Here is a 3449-nt window from a genome sequence, read left to right as displayed (position 1 = left end):
AACAGTTCAACTCAGGGCCCTCATTGACCATCTTTGTGTTGTTACAGAATAGCTACGTCCACGCAACAATCATCAGCGATGGAGATCGATCCACGGTCGAAATAAGATCGATTCATCCATACAACTGCTCTGCTCTGCAAGACACATCGGGCTGCTGTTCTATAAATAACTCAACAATGATCAATCAACTGTCTCCGCTGTCCGGTGGTCCAACTGGATAATGGAAGAACAGAAAGAATACTCTTACGCCTAAATGGCTACTGTGTGAATGTACCATATGTAATGGTATAGAAGGAATACTGGCGAATGACAACTGTGTAATGTGTTAATTATAGATATGATAACGATGTGACATGTACACGATTAAAATTCGGCTCTGTTACATCTAAAATGCTAATGAGCCTTAAAAAAATAAATGGGATAAAAAAAAATGAACAGTTCTGCGATTGGACTCATGAACTTGCCAATATGGGTACCAAATGAAGTAATTTGACTGATAGAATACAGTACACCATGAAAATATTCCGAATAAAACAAAGTGGAGAATAAAAATTAAAAAGACGGGTGGGTAATGACGGGGACATAACCGAAGTGACGTAGGACTATACAAAGGGGACAGCTTTTGTTAAATATATATTTTAAATATATTGTTTTATTTTCTTCTCCTACGTGAATACCTACCTAGCTTCCTGAAAAATGGATTAGTTTACTGTTTACTCTTTATGAATATGTTGATGGTTCTGAAAAGAACCTTTGGTGTTGTGTTTTTGTTTTCAACTAGCAATAATCGCACCTCGGTAAAACCTCATTGGTTACGATATCGCCACTGCGCAAAGCTTTGTGTGTTTTTGTTATCACTCGATATTCCCATCTTGTTCGGTTAAACCTTCCTGCTTAGCTATTGCGTTTGCCACTCGCCACAGCTTTCACAGTTGGAAAATTTCTTCCCATCCAGCTTGTGACATGTTGTTCAGTAAATTACATTTAATGCGACGTGCCGGAGAAACACTTTGCCACTCACTGAAACTAATTGTTTCCTTGATGAGCGCCGAACCGAAGCTGCTCTGTTCTTGATGCGGGTTTTCTGATTGTCGTGAGCAGCTTTGCAAGCCAACTCGAGCACTCCGACGGCCGAAACTCTATAAGCGCGGTTGAGTATACTGGTGCTCAGGCACCAATCCGTTCGGGCTAGTTACCCTTGCGGAGCAATCAGTGAATGCGACCAACAGGGAACTGGTGACCTGCACGGTTCGAGTGAGACTTTGCCTTTCCCTTAACTTGTCCTCCTTTGTTACGTCCACGATGCCGATGCCGTACAACCACACGGGTTTAAGGTTTGAAAGAAAATAAGATATTTTTTCTTCTTTCTTTCTTTGTTTTTAAGAGGCTTTAAACTTTGCAGTTCATTCGCCTCTAGCCCAGTGAAGAGCCACAATAAAACCAGCCCAGAGGGGACTGGCGAAAGGGAAACCAAACAAAATCACTCATCAGATCTGTCCACTCGACTCTCGGTTAAAGAAGAAGGTAGGAAGGGATCCTATGCTTCATAAGATATTTAATATATGCTGTAAAGAAAAGTAAAAATTTACTGATCCGAGGACCAAAGCAGTAACGAAGCACAAGTGACCCAGTGAAAGGCGTGTTCCAAAGCCAAAAAACAAAACGGCCCTCCTCAGGAGGATAGGAAGGAAAGGAGTGGAAAGGATTTGGGTGGGATTAGTGGAGTGGGAGGGGGTGGGAGTGGTATGGGAAGGAAAGAGGGGAGGAGTGGGTGTGGGGTGTAGTGAAATGAAATGAAATACAGTTTGAATAGATAATAAAATATAGTGGTTTTGAATTTAATGGCATATAGTATAGCTGAAAAATGGAGAGGTTTATTTAATGAATTTATTCTCCTTGGTGAGTGTGGCTGTAGGAATAGGAAGTTGATTAAAGTATAATGTGATGGATAGAAGATAGATGTGGGTATGAAAGTATATATTATATTATTTGTTATTTAATATTATTGAATGCGTGTATATACATGTATGAATACCTTCCTTCCGACCCGTACATACATGTGTATACACACATAAACACGCATACATGACTGTGAAGTGGCGAACTTTAATAAGCACTTTCCAAGGTATTTAGTATTTCGGTTTAGATTTTACCAAAGAAGTCGGTTTCTTTCAGAAACGCAATTAAATTGGTTTCTTGGGTCTCGTCTCTACTGAGGATATCTCGGAGACTCTGACCTATGTTGTGTCGGACTCGAGCATCTTTGGTATGTTGACATTCAAGTAAAAGATGGCTAACGGAAACCGGAGCTTCGTTGCAAGCACATTGGGGTTTTTCGGCTCTGCAGAACAAGTGTGAGTGGGTGAAGTTAGTGTGCCCAATTCGAAGACGGGTAAGGACTTGCCTTTCCCTACTATTGAGGCGGTCATCCCAAGGGAGAGTGGAATTTTTAATTTTATGAAGATGAGTGGGACGGCTGTTTATCCAGCCTATGTCCCAGCTTTCACGGACTTGCTGTTTTACCCAGCGGACAATGTCAGATGGAGGACAGGGCATGTCTGGGGGATCTATTTTGCTGCCCTTGCCGGCCAGTATGTCGGCGGCTGTGTTTCCACGGATTCCTGAGTGACCAGGAACTCAGCAGAAGGAGATGTTTTTATTTGAAGCAGCCTCTTCTGTTTGCTTAATCCATGGGTGTTTGCTGTTTCCACTCAGAAGATCTTGGAGACAGCTAGCTGAGTCTGAGAATATTGTGGTAGGAAGAAACTCATGGGTGCATTTTTGGGTAGCTATTAAAAGGGCGAAAGCTTCCGCACTGAAGATGGAGCATTGCGGTGGAAGAGAAAAGCTACCAGTGTATCTACTCTCAAAGACTCCACATCCAACTCCATCGGCACTGACTGAACCATCTGTGTATACCTGGTGGTTGATTTGAAAATTGGATGCAACGAGGTTATTGAAGCAGGCTTTGACTTTTGGAGAAGGGTCTCCCGCCCGAACTGCCTTGAGAAGTTCAAGGTTAATGTTCGGCGGTTTGACGTTCCAATTTCTTCCCGTCGCAGATGGACGTTCACATATATCGGGAAGATCTTTGTTCGTGAGATTTTTGAACCATGTTTTAGCTCTATGTATTAATGGGACATTGTGGTCGCTTTCGGGGAGTGACAAGTGACGGATGGCTTTATTGGTGATGGCTTTTGTTACCAGGTGGGTGAAGGGAAGTTGCCCACTTTCTGCCATTACAGCAAGAGTGGGACTGGTGGGAAAAGCGCCAATTGCGAGCCTAATTGCTTTATTGTAAATTGGTTGAATGGTGTTTAACACCCTGTCCCCTCCACGGCTGAAGGTGCCTATTCCGTAAAGGATTTGTGGGACCAACCAAACATTTACAACATTTAGCAACGTCTTTCTATGACCAGAGGCTAGGTTGCCTGCGATAGACTTGATGA

General features: G+C 42.7%; 1 pseudogene; it reads right to left on the bottom strand.

Annotated features, from left to right (window-relative positions):
• Positions 1-705: 705 nt before the first annotated feature.
• On the bottom strand, positions 706-838 carry LOC129780654 (U4 spliceosomal RNA; annotated as a pseudogene).
• Between the last annotated feature and the right edge of the window lie 2611 nt (positions 839-3449).

This window comes from Toxorhynchites rutilus, chromosome 3 (genome assembly GCF_029784135.1).
Source record: "Toxorhynchites rutilus septentrionalis strain SRP chromosome 3, ASM2978413v1, whole genome shotgun sequence".
NCBI lineage: Eukaryota > Metazoa > Arthropoda > Insecta > Diptera > Culicidae > Toxorhynchites > Toxorhynchites rutilus.
This window is presented reverse-complemented; position numbering and strand designations above follow the sequence as displayed.